The sequence below is a fragment of the Vulpes vulpes genome, chromosome 12, assembly GCF_048418805.1.
Source record: "Vulpes vulpes isolate BD-2025 chromosome 12, VulVul3, whole genome shotgun sequence".
Lineage (NCBI taxonomy): Eukaryota > Metazoa > Chordata > Mammalia > Carnivora > Canidae > Vulpes > Vulpes vulpes.
The window spans coordinates 10,015,001-10,032,866 of NC_132791.1; the positions used below are offsets into that span (position 1 = coordinate 10,015,001).

Here is a 17,866-nt window from a genome sequence, read left to right on the forward strand (position 1 = left end):
AAAGTTATATAATATGAAGAACACAGAGAAAAAGAGGTTGTGTGGGTCTGGTTTTGTTTTTTGTTTTTTTAAGAAGAGACTCAGGGAGCGCCTGGGTGGCTCAATTAAACGTCTGCCTTCAGCTCAGGTCATGATCTCAGGGTCCTGGGATCCAGCCCCACGTCAGGCTCCCTGCTCACTGGGAAACCTGTTTCTCCCTCTCCCACTTCCTGTGGCTCTGCCCACTTGTGCTCTCTCTCTTTGTCAAATAAATAATAAATAGAATCTTTAAAAATAAAGAAGAGACTCAGGGCTTGTTAGTTACTACCAAGTGGTCTGGCATATATAATTGGAGTGCCAGAAGGACAGGAGAGAAGGGAGTGGAGCAGAGAAAATATTTGAAAAAAAAATGGCTGAAATTTCTCCAAATTTGGTTAAAAGCATAAATTTCAAGATTTAAGATACTCAGTGGACATTAAACAGGATAAACATGAAGAAGGCTATGCTGAGCTACATTATAGTCAACTAAAGCCAGTGATAAGGAATAAATCATGACAGTGACAAGGATAACAGCAGGTTACATACAGGAAAAATTGTGTCTGTGGGCATCATGAAAGTGTGCACAGAACATCCTAAGGAATATACAAAAGAAGAAAAAAAGCTATAGAATAATAAGTGAATCCATCAAGATTAAAGGAGTCAAGGCCAAGATACAAAACCTAATTGCATTACTATACTGAGACGAGCAATTGGAAAATAAAATTAAGAAATCAACTGCATGTATAATACACTCTAATGTACTATAATCAAGTCACTGAGACCCTAGCATAAAGGTAGACACAAAAATCAATGGAAAAAATAGAGATTTTAGAAATAGCCCCGTTCTAATGTGCTCAATTGATTAGACAAAGAAGCCAAGGCATTTTAAATGGGGAAAGAATAGACTTTTCAACGAGCGGTGCTGGAACAACTGGGTATCCATATGGAAAAATTTAACTTTGACCCATATAGCAAACCACGTAAGAAATTAACTCAAAAGTATTCACAGATCTAAGTATAAAAGCTAAAACTATAAATCTCCTAGGAAAAATAAAAAGAGAAAAATGCTTGTGACCTTGGGTATAGGCAAAGAACACAAACTTTTTTAAAAAATTGATAAAATGGACTTCGTCAAAATGTAAGCTTTTGATCTTCGGAAGATATTGTTAAGAAAACCAAAGACAAACCAGAGACTGGGAGAAAGTATTTACAAAACATATATGTGACGGGAATCAGAGATTTAGAGACGTGATGTGATCCACAAGTACCTGAAATACAGAGCTTAAACAGATGAGGGTTTATTTTTCTCACACAACCAAAAATCTAGAGGTGAGAAATAGATGGCAATGGTTTGGCCTCTCAACGATGCTGTCAGAGACACTGGCTCCTTCTTTTTTCTCTGTGCTATTACTGGCATGACGTCTTTATCCTCACGTTTCTTGCTTCATTGCTCAAGATAGCTGCCATGGTTCCAGTCAACGCTTCATCACATAAAGCAGGAAAAAGGAAAAAAAGACAAGGAGCCATCCCTGCTGCATCTCTTTTCTTTTATCATGGCAATAAAAGACTTTTCCAGAAGCTCCCTTTAGCTGAAGTCTGCTGAGTTCTCACTGGCCAGGAGAAAAATCACATGGCCATCACTAGCTCCAAAGGGATCTAAAAAGTGAGGAACAAAATGGTCATAATTGGCCTAGATCTCCTTGTCATGATCATCTTGGAAATGGTACTACAGATGCCTCTAGGATCTAAAATCAAGGATCTTTATCAGCAAGGAAAAAGAAGGGTGACCATATATTGGGAGTCAACTTAGTAGTGCTGTCACTTTACCCTAAACTCTAGCCATAAGCTTGTACTTTCCCATATATTCCAAGCTCTTTTGTGTATCCATTTCTTTGCATCTGCTGCCTGGAAAGGCCTTGCTCTTTGTCTTCACTCAACAAATGCCTTCTTAGCCTTCAAAATTCAGGGCAATTTTACCACGATAAAAATACATATTAAAATGACAAACAAACAAAAAACAACTGGGCAGACATCATCTCCTTTGGAATGCCTTTCTCTCTCTCTCTCTCCCTAACGTGGATTAAATATCCACCATCAGGAATGCCCGAGCTCCCTGCAAAGCGCACCTAATGGATTGTCCATGAAGTGAACAGCCAGCTTACTCCCTTTTCTCTTCACAAAATGGTACCAGAGCAAGAGAAATCTTGCAATGGCTCTGCATCTCCTGATTCTAATCCCTGCCTGACGTTCAGTTGCATTTCTGCCATTTGGTTCTCGAGGACCACCCCAAATCCTTAAAACTCTTATAATAAACTTCCCTTTTTGTTTATGCTAACTCAAGCCAGTTTCTGTTACTTGAATCCAAAGAATCCTGGTTAATACATGATTCCTCACTCACTGGTATCGTCGCATTACCCGCGGGGACAAAGACCCACCCACGAGGTGTCTGTGAGCTCCCCTGCATTTCCCAACCTCCACAGATGGTAATTTAGGGGTGGTCAGGTGACCCAGGTCTAGACAGTGAGCTATGGACAGAAGTGATGTGTGTTATTTCTGGGCCAAGGCAGTCAAGAGCCAAGGTACCTCTTCACCTCTCCTTATCCGACTGCGACCGTAATGTGTCCTATATGGTGTGGCTATGAGACGGAAGGGGGCTTCTTAACCGGCATTGGACTTTGCATGGGCAAAAAAAAAAAAAAAAAGGCTTTATTTCATGATCGGCCACTATTCTTGGCAAGTTTGTTTGATGCAGCAGCTACCATTAATTACACTATTCCATCCATTAAATTATAGCTCTGTGTTACCGATCTCTTTCATTAGAACGTGATCCATTTGAGGTCATTAGTAAGTGTTTGTTGTATCGCTCTAGCACCCGCCCCTACAGAGCCTGGGACAAGTGTGTTAAATGTGTGTTAGGCAACTTACGAGTGAATGAGTCATTCCACCTGATGTTTTAACACCTCAAGTAAACACTAGTAACCGGAGAGAAACTTCTAGAGCTGGAAATTGAGCCTAGAATCTTCTAACTCCATGCCAAGGGCTTTTTTGTGACTAGCCATCGTCATTGCGGGTAGGTGACGGGAACTGTGAATTAACGCCAATGTGCGGCAATTCAGAGACAGGCAGTCTATGTGCAGCTTTCTAGGACAATTATTCTGGAAAGTCTTTTCTGGGAAAGGGCCCAAGAATTTATGCACAGCAAAGGAGAAAGACTTCTTTAAACATTGACTGCTTCTGTTGCTCTGGTCATGAAACTCTGAAAACAACACAAGTCAGAAGCTTCCTAGGGGACAGAGGAGCATCTGTCCTTTCCAAAAAGTCAACATTCCTATTAAAAACTCTACTACTGTCTGTCTTAAACGTGCCCCTCCGGTCACTCTACCTTTCTGCTCTGAGCTTCATAATGCCAACCAGTATGCGCTACGGTCAAGGGCCCTGGCCTCCAGGAGCGGGCCCTATCTAGCGGGGATCTCTAGCAGGAGCTCAGGAGGGAGGTGCATGACTCTATAGTGGGCTTTTGCCCCAACTGAAGGTTCCTGCTCTCTGTTAACTCCTTTTTTGCCCCTTCTTTTCAGCCTAGGGATGGTACCAACTCTACTGTTTCTTCTTTTTTTTAAGGTTTTTAAATTTTTTAATTTATTATTCATTATTATTTATTATTCATGAGACACATAGAGAGAGAGGCAGAGACACAGGCAGAGGGAGAAGCAGGCTCCCTGCGAGGATCCTGATGCAGGACTCGATCCCAGAACCCCAGGATCACACCCTGAGCCAAAGGCAGATGCTCTGCCCCTGAGCCACCAGGTACCCCAGCTCCACTGTTTCTGTACCTCAGGTCTCACAGCATCCCTTGGGGTTCCCTTGTACTACCGTACCTTTGTAGCTGACCCCTTTATCAGGGAACCTTCCCCCAACTATTCTGATTTGAGTGTATCATCTGTTTCTTATTGAGACCCTGACTGATAGAATAACTTTTTCCAAATTACAGATTCCATATCCTGATTACATTTTTACATGCATAGTGTGGGCCCTTCAGACAGAGATTGAAGAAGAAAAATAAACGTCATCCATAATGCTACTCCTAAAGACATCTAACATTTTTGGAGCATTTCTTTACAAGATTTTTCTGAGCACACCTTACACGGGCTTTCTTCTGAATTGTGGTGAAATATAAACAACATAAAATTTACCATGTTAACAATTTTTTAAAGATTTTATTTATTTATTCATGAGAGACACAGAGAGAGAGGCAGAGACCCAGGCAGAGGGAGAAGCAGGCTCCCTGCAGGGAGCCCAATATGGGACTCGATCCCAGGACCCTGGGATCATGACCTGAGTGAGCCAAAGGCATACGCTCAACCACTGAGCCACCCAAGTGCCCCACCATTTTAACAATTTTTTTAAGTATATGATTCAGTGGCACTAAATACCTTCACAATGTTGTATAACCATCACCTTTATCTTCTTCCAGAACTTTTAAAAATACTTTTTTTTCTTAAAGATCTTATTTTTAAGCGATCTCTACATCCAACATGGGGCTCAGACTCACAACCCCAAGATCAAGAGCTGCAGGCTCTACCAACTGAGCTGCCAGCTGCCCCAATACTTTCCTTGTTTTAGAGCAATTTTAGATTCACAGCAAAATGGAGAGGAAGGTACAAAGATTTCCCATATACCCCGGTCCCCCCATCATCAACATCCCCCACCAGAGGTACATTTGTTACCATTTGATGAACCCACATTGACATATCATAAACACCTAAGTTCATAGTTTACATGAGGGTTTACTCTTGGTGTTGTACATTCTATGGGTTTGGACAAATGTATAATGACCTGTACCCATCAATATAATAGCGTACAGAATATCTTTCACTTTCCTAAAAATCCTCTGCATTCCCCCTATTTGCACCTCCCCATCTTACCTACGTTTTTTTTACACTATTTGTATCTCAGTGTATATATAATTTCATTAACACCCTTGCATCACGAACATTTCCCTGTGTCTTTTTTTTGACAAGTAATTTTTATTTTTTTTGTATATTTTTTATTGGAGTTCGATTTGCCAACATATAGCATAACACCCAGTGCTCATCCGTCAAGTACCCCCCTCAGTGCCCGTCACCCAATCACCCCAATCCCCCCCCCACCTCCCTTTCTACCACCACTTGTTTCTTTCCCAGAGTTAGGAGTCTCTCCTGTTCTGTCTCCCTCTCTGATATTTCCCACTCATTTTCTCTCCTTTCCCCTTTATTCCCTTTCACTATTTTTTATATTCCCCGAATGAATGAGACCGTATAATGTTTGTCCTTCTCCGATTGACTTACTTCACTCAGCATAATACCCTCCAGTTCCATCCACGTCAAAGAAAATGGTGGGTATTTGTCGTTTCTAATGGCTGAGTAATATTCCATTGTATACATAGACCACAGCTTCCTTATCCATTCATCTTTCGATGGACACCAAGGTTCCTTCCACAGTTTGGCTATTGTGGACATTGCTGCTAGAGACATCGGGGTGCAGGTGTCCCGGCGTTTCATTGCATCTGTATCTTTGGGGTAAATCCCCCGCAGTGCAATTGCTGGGTCATAGGGTAGCTCTATTTTTAACTCTTTGAGGAACCTCCACACAGTTTTCCAGAGTGGCTGCACCAGTTCACATTCCCACCAACACTGCAAGAGGGTTCCCCCTTCTCCGCATCCTCTCCAACATTTGTGGTTTCCTGCCTTGTTAATTTTCCCCATTCTCACTGGTGTGAGGTGGGATCTCATTGTGGTTTTGATTTGTATTTCCCTGATGGCAAGTGATGCAGAGCATTTTCTCATGTGCATGTTGGCCATGTCCATGTCTTCCTCTGTGAGATTTCTGTTCATGTCTTTTGCCCATTTCATGATTGGATTGTTTGTTTCTTTGCTGTTGAGTTTAAAAAGTTCTTTATAGATCTTGGAAACTAGCCCTTTATCTGATAGGTCATTTGCAAATATCTTCTCCCATTCTGTAGGTTGTCTTATAGTTTTGTTGACTATTTCTTTTGCTGTGCAGAAACTTTTTATCTTGATTAAATCCCAATAATTCATTTTTGCTTTTGTTTCTTTTGCCTTCATAGATGTATCTTGCAAGAAGTTGCTGTGGGCAAGTTCAAAAAGGGTGTTGCCTGTGTTCTCCTCTAGGATTTTGATGGAATCTTGTCTCACATTTAGATTTTCATCCATTTTGAGTTTACCTTTGTGTCAGTGTAAGAGAATGGTTCAGTTTCATTCTTCTGCACGTGGCTGTCCAATTTTCCCAGCACCAATTAGTGAAGAGACTGTCCTTTTTCAGTGGATAGTCTTTCCTCCTTTGTCGAATATTAGTTGACCATAGAGTTGAGGGCCCATTTCTGGGTTCTCTGTTCTGTTCCACTGATCTATGTGTCTGTTATTGTGCCAGTACCACACTGTCTTGATGACCACAGCTTTGTAGTACCACTTGAAATCTGGCATTGTGATGCCCCCAGCTCTGGTTTTCTTTTATATTCCCCTGGCTATTCTTGGTCTTTTCTGATTCCACACAAATCTTAAAATGATTTGTTCCAACTCTCTGAAGAAAGTCCATGGTATTTTGATAGGGATTGCATTAAACGTGTAAATTGCCCTGGGTAGCATTGACATTTTCACAATATTAATTCTTCCAATCCATGAGCATGGAATATTTTTCCATCTCTTTGTGTCTTCCTCAGTTTCTTTCAGAAGTGTTCTGTAGTTTTTAGGGTATAGATCCTTTACTTCTTTGGTTAGGTTTATTCCAAGGTATCTTATGCTTTTGGGTGCAATTGTAAATGAGATTGACTCCTTAATTTCTCTTTCTTCAGTCTCGTTGTTAGTGTATAGAAATGCCACTGATTTCTGGGCATTGATTTTTTATCCTGCTGCACTGCCGAATTGCTATATGAGTTCTAGCATTCTTGGGGTGGAGTCGTTTGGGTTTTCTATGTAGAGTATCATGTCATCTGCAAAGAGGGAGAGTTTGACTTCTTCTTTGCCAATTTGAATGCCTTTTATTTCTTTTTGTTGCCTGATTGCTGAGACTAGGACTTCCAGTACTATGTTGAATAGCAGTGGTGAGAGTGGACATCCCTGTCGTGCTCCTGATCTTAGGGGAAAGGCTCCCAGTGTTTCCCCATTGAGAATGATATTTGCTGTGGGCTTTTCGTAAATGGTTTTTAAGATGCTGAGGAATATTCCCTCTATCCCTACACTCTGAAGAATTTTGATCAGGAATGGATGCTGTATTTTGTCAAACGCTTTCTTTGCACCAATTAAGAGGATCAAATGGTTCTTGTTTTTTCTCTTGTGATATGATCTATCATGTTGATTGCTTTATGAGTGTCGAACCAGCCTTGCATCCTGGGGATAAATCCCACTTGGTCATGGTGAATAATCTTCTTAATGTATTGTTGGATCCTATTGGCTAGTATCTTGAGAATTTTTGCATCCATGTTCATCAGGGATATTAGTCTATAATTCTCCTTTTTCGTGGGGTCTTTGGTTTTGGAATTAAGGTGATGCCTCATAAAACAAGTTTGGAAGTATTGCAGCTCTTTCTATCTTTCGGAACAGCTTTAGTAGAATAGGTATTGTTTCTTCTTTAAATGTTTGATAGAATTCCCCTGGGAAGCCATCTGGCCCAGGACTTTTGTGTCTTGGAAGGTTTTTGATGACTACTTCAATTACCTCCCTGGCTGTTCAGGTTTTCTGTTTCTTCCTGTTCCAGTTTTGGTAGTTTATGGTTTTCCAGAAATGCATCCATTTCTTCTAGATTTCCTAATTTATTGGTGTATAGCTGCTCATAATATGTTTTTAAAATCGTTTGTATTTCCTTGGTATTGGTGGTGATCTCTCCTTTTCCATTCATGATTTTACTAATGAGTCTTTTTTGTTTTTAATAAGGCTGGCTAATGGTTTATCTATCTTATTAATTCTTTCAAAGAACCAACTCCTGGTTTTGTTGATCTATTCCACAGTTCTTCTGGTCTCTATTTCATTGAGTTCTGCTCGAATCTTTATTAACTCTCTTCTTCTGCTGGGTGTAGGTTTTATTTGCTGTCTTTCTCCAGTTCCTTTAGATGCAAGGTTAGCTTGTGTATTTGAATTTTTTCCAGTTTTTTGAGGGATGCTTGTATTGCGATGTATTTCCCTCTCAGGACTGCTTTTGCTGTATCCCAAAGATTTTGAACAGTTGTATCTTCACTCTCATTAGTTTCCATGAATCTTTTTAATTCTTCTCCAATTTTATGGTTGACCCTTTCATATTTTAGCAGGATGCTCTTTAACCTCCACGTGTTTGAGTTTCTTCCAAATTTCTTCTTGTGATTGAGTTCCAGTTTCAAAACATTATGGTCTGAAAACATGCAGGAGACAATCCCAATCTTTTGGTATTGGTTGAGACCTGATCTGTGACCCAGTATGTGGTCTATTCTGGAGAAAGTTCCATGTGCACTTGAAAAGGATGTGTATTCAGTTGCTTTTGGATGTAAAGTTCTGTAAATATCTGAAATCCATCTGGTCCAGTGTAACATTTAAAGCTCTTGTTTCTTTGGAGATGTTGTGCTTAGAAGATCTGTGATTTGTAGAAAGTGCCATGTTGAAGTCTCCCAGCATTAGTGTATTATCTAAGTATTGTCTTTACTTTGGTTATTAATTGATTGATATATTTGGCAGCTCCCACATTAGGGGCATAAATATTCATGATTGCTAGGTCTTCTTGTTGGATAGATCCTTTAAGTATGATATAGTGTCCCTCTTCATCTCTTCCTACAGTCTTTGGGATAAACTTTAATTTATCTAATATGAGGATGGCTACCCCTGCAGGACCATTTGAATGGTAAATGGTTCTCCAACCTTTCATTTTCAGGCTGTAGGTGTCCTTATGTCTAAAATGAGTCTCTTGTAGACAGCAAATAGATGGGTCTTGCTTTTTTATCCAGTCTGAAACCCTGCATCTTTTGATGGGATCATTAAGCCCATTCACGTTCAGAGTTACATTTGAAAGATATGAATTTAGTGTCATCATAATACCTATTCGGGGGATCCTGGGTGGCGCAGCGGTTTGGCGCCTGCCTTTGGCCCAGGGCGCGATCCTGGAGACCCGGGATCGAATCCCACGTCGGGCTCCCGGTGCATGGAGCCTGCTTCTCCCTCTGCCTGTGTCTCTGCCTCTCTCTCTGTCTCTCTGTGACTATCATAAATAAATAAAAATTAAAAAAAAAAACCTATTCGGTCCCTCTTTTTGTGGATTATTTCTTTGGGCGTCCTCTCTCTTTTACAGAGTCCCCCTTAATATTTCTTGCAGAGCTGGTTTGGTGGTCACATATTCTTTCAGTTTCTGCCTATCTTGGAAGTGCTTTATCTCTCCTTCTATTCTGAATGAGAGCCTTGCTGGATAGAGTATTCTTGGCTGCATGTTCTTCTCATTTAGGACCCTTAATATATCCTGCCAGCCCTTTCTGGCCTGCCAGGTCTTTGTGGAGAGGTCTGCTGTTAATCTAATATTTCTCCCCATATAAATTAGGGATCTCTTGTCTCTTGCTGCTTTAAGGATTTTCTCTTTATCTTTGGAATTTGCAAGTTTCATTAAATATCAAATGGTTTTTATTGATTTTAGGGGGAGACCTCTATCTCCTGGATCTGAATGCCTGTTTCCCTTCCCAAATTAGGGAAGTTCTCAGCTATGATTTGTTCAAATATGCTTTATGGTCCTCTGTCCCTCTCAGCACCCTCTGGGACCCCAATTAAACGTAGATTTTTCTTTCTGAGGCTGTCATTTATTTCCCTTAACCTTTCCTATGGTCTTTTAATTGTTTTTCTCTTTCTTCCTCAGCTTCCTTCCTTGCCATCAACTTGTCTTCTATGTCACTCACTCTTTCTTCTACCTCATTAACCCTCGTCGTCAGGACCTCCAGTTTGGATTGCATCTCATTTAATTGATTTTTAATTTTGGCCTGATTAGATCTAAATTCTGCAGTCATGAAGTCTCTTGAATCCTTTATGCTTTTTTCCAGAGTCACCAGTAGCTTTGTAATTATGCTTCTGAATTGGCTTTCTGACATCAAATTGTAATCCAAATTCTGTAACTCTGTGGCAGAGAGCACTGTTTCTGATTCTTTCTTTTGTGGTGAGTTCTTTCTAGTCATTTTACTCAGTGCAGAGTGGCTAAAAATTAGTTTTACTTGTTAGAAGCACAAACTCTTCCTCTGTAGCATTCCAGCTATGTATTCTCGTTGAATTCATAGGTTTTCAGGATGATTTGAAAGTTATCTAGATAAGTTGGTGGGGACAGGTGACTTGGGGACCCTACTCCTCCTCCATCTTGCCCCGACCTCCCTGTGTTTTTAAAGTCTTTCTTAAAAATCATATTTCAAAGTTCTATACCGTAATGTGGCATGATTATTTTTCCTCTGCCCTTATTTAGGTGATTTCTATGTTTTTGTTATCATAACTGGCACGGCAATGGTTATTATAATTCGTAAGTCTTCATTCAAATTTCTAATTACTTCCTTAGGTCCTTCAAAGTTTTTACACTCAAGTAATGCCCAATATATTGTACACACTAGAGGGAGCTTGAGAGTTCTCAAAAACAATAGTTTTCTGTGTCCTGGTGAAGAATGAAAATAACCTGCCAAGACTGGAAGAAATATTAAAGGCATCTGAGGGCTTCCCCTCACCACTGGCAAAGTTATGCTTGATCTCATGAGGAAACAATGTGAGCATTTTCTTCTCAGGCCTGGTCCCATCTTGGGTCAGGAGCAGAGCTCAGTTGGTAATTTTGACAAGTGTGGTCATGAATCTTTAGATCTTTAGATGACCAATGGGGTGACCACAAAGGCCACGCTCAGCCGGTGAAGAGGGCTCTGGAAGCAGGCCCCACCCCAGCCCCAGGGAGCCACAGTCCCCGTGAGCTCCCAGAGCCCCAGGCCAGATCTTGTGGAACTTGTTGTACTAGTTCTCTGCAGTTGTAATGACTGTATCAGAGAGACTGTTGGGGGTAACTGTCCTCAGCCCAAGGCTCAGGGTCACCAGCCAACAAGTGGGTGGCAAGCCATGTGACTAGGACTCTTGACCTGACTTGGAGGAGGTGGAGGCAGGGGCCTGAGCTCCCCAGGCTTTAGATCCTCTGCGGCCCCTCCCACCTTTTCTTTCTTTTTTTTTTCTTTTCCTCCCACCTTTTCTAGATTTCTTATAGCCGAAGAGTCCAACACAAGGAGAGCCTGCCAGACCCACGCAGCCAACAGTGGCTGGGCAAATGCAGATGAGAAGAGAAAGAAAGTGCCCTGGGAATGTGGAATACTGCTGTGGCAACCCGACATCCCCCGAAGATTAGGATGGCATGGTCTGTTGCCCTGGGACCATGGACTTTGCCTCTTCTTCCCTGCCACTCCATCTCCTCAGGGATTGGCCCCTCCTGGGTCACCAGCCTTGATGTGCTCATTTGTGCAGGAGATAAACTAAGACCTCCTTTCCTTAAAACTATAAATATAGGAAGTTTTGACTGTGTACTAGAGTACTCGCAGGTACCTAGGAAGACAGTGGATGTTTATAGTAGGCAGAAATAGGAAGCTTTGGGAAAGGTGGATCTAGCCAAGCTCAAGGACCCACACTTTTATTTATTTAATTTTTTTAAATTTTTATTTATTTATTTATGATAGTCACACAGAGAGAGAGAGAGAGAGGCAGAGACACAGGCAGAGGGAGAAGCAGGCTCCATGCACCAGGAGCCCGACATGGGATTCGATCCAGGGTCTCCAGGATCGCGCCCTGGGCCAAAGGCAGGCGCTAAACCGCTGTGCCACCCAGGGATCCCAGACCCACACTTTTAAATGCTGAAAGCAACACAGATAGGGTTCAGGTAAGAATGTCCCTTTAAAAAAATAATCTGTGGTTCTCAATCTTAACTGCCTAAAATCACCTGGAAAAATTTTAAATAAAAAAAAAATGAAATTCCCATTCCCAGAACAATCATATCAAAATGCCTGGGGGTGGGACCCATTCATCAATGGTTCTTGGAGCAACCAAGGTGATCCCAGTGCGTAGCCCAGATTGAGAACCACTGAGCTTAAAAGAATAATGAAAGAAGGCCAAGGCTTTAATGGATTGATGGCCATATAAATTTAATGGCCATATTTCTAGTCTGTACTTAGGTATGTGATTTCTTTAAATCTTGCTTTATAATGTACTCTGGCCTTCACTGACAAAGCCAATTAGAGATCTATAAACAAGTTAAAATGTTAATAGTTGGAATTAATGAGGGAAAAAAATACCTTGAGTCACTGTGCTCTGTGAGCTACCCCCATCTGAGAAAGGCTTTGTGAGCTGGCACATCCAGGGCCACCCTTTTTTCACTGGCTTGGCTTGGAAGACTGAGAGACGAAGTCAAAGCGCATCAAAGCAAAAACTGGAAGATAGCAGATCGAGAAGCTGGATGGACATCAGATATGCACCCTGGGGGAAGAGGCTGAATTTTAGATGCAGTAGGATAGCCGGGAAGACAAGATCAGGAGCTTACCTGGGCAGCGGCACCAGCATCCAGGAGCCCCTTGGACTGGACTTCAGTTCGCCTCGCAGGCAGGAAAGCCCCAGTTCGTCACATCCCAGAGCCTCAAAATGCTGCCCTCTGTTTTCTGCATCCTTTCCTCTTGTCAACCACAGACACTGTAGTATAGGGCACAGCAGGAACAGGGATCCCAGGTTAGATCAGCATGAGTTCCTGGGTTCAAGCTCCATCACTTACTAGCCACGGGACAATCATGAAATGTTCAACCCTTCAGAGTTCTGTTTCTCATCTAGGGACTCAGCGGGTGATCAAGAGTACAGAGTGCTGCTTTGTCAACCCTGCATGGCTTGAGATGAGATCTTGTGTTCCCCTTGGATTAGGGAATTTGCCTCTTGCACCTGGGTTCATCCTCCCAGGGATCGGCCCCCTCCTGGCCAGCTATATAGTTGACTCGCTCATTTGGGCAGGAGATTAATAAAGTCAGAAAAACTCTTTAGACTCAGGCAAGAGGGGTCCCTGCTCTGGTCCTCTCAGTCTATAGGGTCCCGGTCTGGTGTTCCTTTGCCTAAATGCCACCCTGCTGGGTGAGCGGTTAATAAGACCAAAAGGACCTGTTGCTTAAAACCCATGCTCAAAAAAATAAATAAATAAATAAAAAATAAAAAAAAATAAAAAAAAAAAATAAAACCCATGCTCCCTGTCTAGACCACACCGAAGGAGCCAGATCCCCCAAACCCCCCTGTCCAAATGGCTTGTACCCATTTTTAGGATCTGTAGGGGCTGCTCCCCAGATCCCTACTCATGAGGATATGCTATGCTGCCTGTCTGAAGCCCGGTGGAAGCCAAGGGCAGCTGTTGGGGAGCAGGAGACGGGGATGGAGGTGGACAGAACAGAGACATCTGGTTTCCACACAGCTGTGTCCTCCTAGTGGTTTAGCACAGAGTCCAGGTTGAGAAAAGAAGGGGCGGTTCTCCCCACCTCCCCACACTTCAGCTCAGAACTCTAATGAGGCTATGGATTCTAAATTGGAACTTGGCCTCCCAGGTCATTATGAAAATATTTGTCAATTTAGGAGATTAGCACTTATTTCAGCAACTTCTTAGCTTGATTTTTAACTTTGAAACATTGAAGCATGTGGTATGCCGTATGTGGACCTCTTACACTGGCCCTGCCAATGTGACAGGCAGGCCTGGGGGAAGCAATCCTATCAGTTAGGTGATTGTGAGGATTAAATGCAAAAAAAAAAAAAAAAAAATCATATGAGTACAGAGTAGATAGGTGCTCAATAAGGATTATACCCTTTTCCTTCTGGCTCGTCGATGTCACTCAAAAGATGAAGTTACAGGGGCACCTGGGAGGGCTCAGTGATTGAGCATCTGCCTTTAGCTCAGGTCATGATCCTGCAGTCCTGGGATAGAGTCCCACATCGGGCTCCCTGCATGGAGCCTGCTTCTCCCTCTGCCTGTGTCTCTGCCTCTCTCTGTGTGTGTCTCATGAATAAATAAATGAAATCTTTAAAAAAAAAAAAAAATTACAGGAGAGAATCCTTCTCTAGGTAGGGCACCACTTTCCTCATTTCTGGTTCTAGAATGCAGTTCATGCAATGTTGACTTACTGGGGCTAACATGCCCTCAGGCCTTTCCAATGAGAGGCCAATCCAAGGTTGAGAGTTAAGCCCAGATCCCACAGTTAACTGTGGCCCAAAGAGTGGCTATAATGCCAACCAGGAAGTCTGTGGCCCCTTCTGAAGTGGCTCTAGGGAGAGGCAGCCTTAGGGCAGGGCTCCAGGAACCAAGGCCTTCTATGTGCATCCAGGGATCCGGCAAGACCTGTGGAGAGAGATTTCCAGGGTGGGAATCCACAGGGAGGGTAAAGCAGCCACCTTGGAGACCCTGACAGCTATCTGCAGAGGTACCTTGGCCTAAGCTCAGAATGGTACCCAGAAACCCAGGAGTGCTTTCCTGAGGGCCAGGGAAAGGGGCGGGGGGAGAAGGGGAGCTGGCCCATCTGGGATTCAGCCCTTGAGGACTCAGAGAAGCCAGGCTTCCTGGAGAAGCTGTTGGAACCAGCCGAACAGGTTCACTCTGCTATGTATGTCATATTTGCTAGTGGATCTACTTCGTACTTTGAAAGCACCCACTTACTGTCTGCATTTTAAACAGTAAGTAAGAGTATGCCAAGCTGTCAGAAAATAGGGCTGGGCCAAGGGGACACCACAAGCACAGGGACTGTTGTGTGCAAAGGGCCAGAGGCACTGAGGAGGTGATGTGTCAAAGGACAGTGAGTGAGACAGTGAGCCAGGGATGGTGGGGAGGCAGCGGGGCCATACTGAATCGGCCCCAGAGCCCTTTACTGGGCCTTCATGGATCACAGAGCAAAATGCACTTAAGACCGTAATACAATTTCCTTCTCATTAGAAAACTCTCATTTCCTACAAACTTTAGGAGATTTTTCATATTGGTTACCACATGTTAAGGAATGTTTAACCCATATAGGGGCTGGACCTCTTGCTCCTTGCATTTTCTCTCTTTCTTTTCTTCCTTTCTTTCTTCCTTCTTTCCTATCTTTCTTTCATTATTTAAATAATCAGAAATAAAAATGTAATAAGAAACAAAATTTATTTTTCAATCACAGAAATATCATCTGACGATTTTTTTAATTTTTAAAAATTTTTTTTTCATCTGACGATTGTGGCATTCCATTTAGTTCTAGTAACACATACCAGAAAATTACTATTAAAAAACATTCCTGGGGGCGCCTGGGTGGCTCAGTTGGTTGAGGGTCCGACTCTGATTTTTGGCTCAGGTCATGATCTCAGGGTTGTGAGATCCAGTCCTGCGTCGGGCTCACACTCAGTCTGCTGTCCCTCTCCCTCCCCCTGTGCCCCTCTGCTCGCTCGCTCTCTTGCTCACTCTCTCGCTCAAATAAATAAACAAAATCTTTAAAAAATCTTTAAAAAAAAATTCCTGGAGACTTAAGATGTCAAGACCAAATGAATATTATAAATATTTTCAATGTATTCAAATGCTAGAGAGGGCTGTAACTCTGAGAAACAAGGTCTGTTTGGCCATCCAGGGCAGCCTTATGCTTCCTTAAGAGCAAGAAATATGGGCTCACTTTGAGGCCAAGCATAAAAAGCCTTTAGATTTATCCTCGACCACATTTTACCTGAAGGGCTGGGGGTTAAAAATGCAGTAAATTCACCTCCCTGCCTAACATTGTCCACCCTCCCCACCATGCATACTTTTTAACTCCCTGTTGCCCTTCATATTAAACCCCAGTTGGCTAATTTTGATGATAAAACACTAGTTCTTTATACCTATTATTGGTATAAATGCATCATTGTTTATTTGCCAAATCCCTGAGAGGCAAAGATCTAATTAATCTATTAAGGCTTCTCTTGGAAAAAAGTCAAACCTTTCAGATGAGAAACCTTGGTCGATATCATCAGTGTGTTTTGCAACAGGGCTGGCTCGATTGCTCCAGACCAATCAGAAGGTCTCTGCTCAGCACGTTCTGAGGTTTCACGCAGGCTGGGAATGCAAAAGAGGGGGCGGTTGGGTTTGGGGCTATTAAGCAGAAGGGGCCCTGCAGTGGGGTACCGGGGTGGCTCAGTCCGTTAAGGGTCTAACTTCGGTTCAGGTTGTGACCTTGGGGTCCTGGGATCGAGTCCCACTTGGGGCTCCCAGCTCAGTGGGGAGAGTGGTTAAAGATTCTCCCTCTGGCCCTCCCCCTGCTCATATTTCTCTCTCTCTCTCTCTCTCTTTCAAATAAATAAAATTTAAAAAAAAAAAAAAAAAAAGCAAGCAAGCAAGCAGGCACCTGCAGCATCTAGCAAGCCAATGTCCCAGGCCCCACATCCCTGCAGTGGAACTGCTGGGCCTGTGTCTCCAGAAGTGGGACCCGAATAAGGGGAGACTCAGCTGGAAGTGAGGCCTCAGGCACCTCTAGGGCGTGTGCCTGTAATCTGCCAGTGAGGGCTCAGCTCTGCTGAGTGGAACTCTCTCCTGAGGCTTCTCCTGATGGGACAGGGGTTCACATGATCCCCCCACAAGACCTCCCAGTGCAGCCTGGTACTTAGTAGTAGTTGACCCAGTGGGAGTGGAAAGTTTGGTTTATTTTTTTTTTTTAATTTTGTTTCCTTTTTTTTTTTTTTTAGATTTTATTTATTCATAAGAGACACAGAGAGAGAGAGAGGCAGAGACACAGGCAGAGGGAGAAGCAGGCTCCATGCAGGGAGCCTGACGTGAGACTCGATCCCAGGTTTGGTTTATTTTTAAGCTACAACCTTCCAGGTGTCCCCCATTCCTTCATAACATTCAGACCCCGAACTCCTCCCCCCTTTCAAGGCTCCTCTCCCTTTATAGGGACACAAAAACCAATCACCACCTTGTTGAAATTATAGCAATGGTTGTGTTGCTAGGAAAGAAGGAAAGGAGGACCCAGTTGACCCTCCCTCTTGGCAAAATGAGAGAAAATCCAGGGAAGCTCTCCATCCAGGAAACCTGTGAGCGGTGACTTGACAGGGTCAAGTGTCCCTACTCAGATGACCGTTATCACGTGGCCCTGGCTCTTCGGATTTCCAAGCACAAATGCTAACCCATTAAGAGATTGCCAGGCTGGCTTTGTGACATCGGTACCCAGCGGGTGGGCCCGGTGTGACCAATGTTCAGCGATGGGGTGGCGGGAAGAGACCAGGGCTTGCTCTACAGCCCTGCCCAACAGAACTTTCTGCGGTAAGAGGAGCGGTCTGCATCTGCAAGCAGCCCACGGCCACGGGACTCATGCGGCCTTGAGCACTCGCATGGGACCAGCTTCAATCCTCCTGGACTTCTCTGTTTTCTTGCTTCCCTCACATTCAGCTTCTCCTTGTTGGTTCATCAGTCTCTAGCAGCTCCAAGGGCCAAAGCCTCTCCTCGGCTAACCCTACCCCACTGGCCAAACTTCAGCAAGAAGCAACATTACGCTATCTGCTTTGAAAAGACCGAGTGTGGCTTTCTCTGAGCAGGATGAGGTTGGCAAGAATGGCTGAAGCTGGGCGTGATGTTCCAAACTGCTAATTTGCTAAAATAATTTGGGAACGTGCTACTTTAAAACCCCGACATGAGTGAAAGCAACCTCTCTGCAATTTGTAGGAGGCAAAAGTCCATGCTACTGGAGGTTACACGTGCTAATTGTCTCAGTGGTTGTTTATGAAATGGCTATAGAATATTTGTTTCTCTCTGTCAGAGCACTTGGCCCAGAAAGGCAGGCTCCCTTGCTGAGGTTTTTCTGTCGTGGCCCAATCCAAGGACTCAGCCTGATTTCTTATCAACTGGAAAT

The 17,866-nt window shown here is 43.2% G+C and overlaps 1 long non-coding RNA gene across 1 annotated transcript in view; it reads left to right on the forward strand.

Annotated features, from left to right (window-relative positions):
- LOC140594551 (uncharacterized) overlaps positions 1–16,717 on the forward strand; it is a 27,918-nt gene extending 11,201 nt beyond the window's left edge. The window contains exon 5 of the long non-coding RNA XR_011995425.1: positions 11,225–16,717. This is a non-coding gene — a long non-coding RNA (uncharacterized lncRNA). The remainder of the gene's footprint in view (positions 1–11,224) is intronic.
- The last annotated feature ends 1,149 nt before the right edge of the window (positions 16,718–17,866 follow it).